Raw genomic sequence first — 490 nt, forward strand, 5'->3', positions numbered from 1 at the left:
GGGTCCACAGGACCAGGAAGGGGACTAGGATCATCCAGCCACCTGCCACCGTCCTGCTCCCCCTGAACGGAGTGTCCGAGGGGCCTGGGGAGTCGCACGGTGCCCGCTGAGAGCCGCCGGTGCCGGGGCACGGCCCCTGGCGAACCCATCCGGCGTTGAGCAACGCCGGGCACGGCTCCAGCCCGGGGCTCTCCCACGGAGCGTGGGCTCCCATGGCCCCACAGCGCGTCCCCAGGGAGAGGGCAGCAGGTTGGGATGGGAACAGGTTTTGGAGGCTGCGTTGCCTGTGGCTGCCCCTCTTCCCAGCTGCAGAGACCCTTTTGGTCTTCGATACGGTGTCAGGAGTTGGGATCGCTCCGTAGTGGAATTATGTTGGCAGCTCCCAGTGCTGCGGGGAGGGCTCCGTGCCTGCCCCGTCCCCCTACGGAGGAGGGCTCCAGTGGGGACCCCACTGTCGAGCCTTTCGGGGTCGCTGCACCGCTTCAAGCGG

Source organism: Corvus brachyrhynchos, unplaced genomic scaffold (assembly GCF_000691975.1).
Source record: "Corvus brachyrhynchos isolate BGI_N302 unplaced genomic scaffold, ASM69197v1 scaffold706, whole genome shotgun sequence".
In the NCBI taxonomy this organism is placed as follows: domain Eukaryota; kingdom Metazoa; phylum Chordata; class Aves; order Passeriformes; family Corvidae; genus Corvus; species Corvus brachyrhynchos.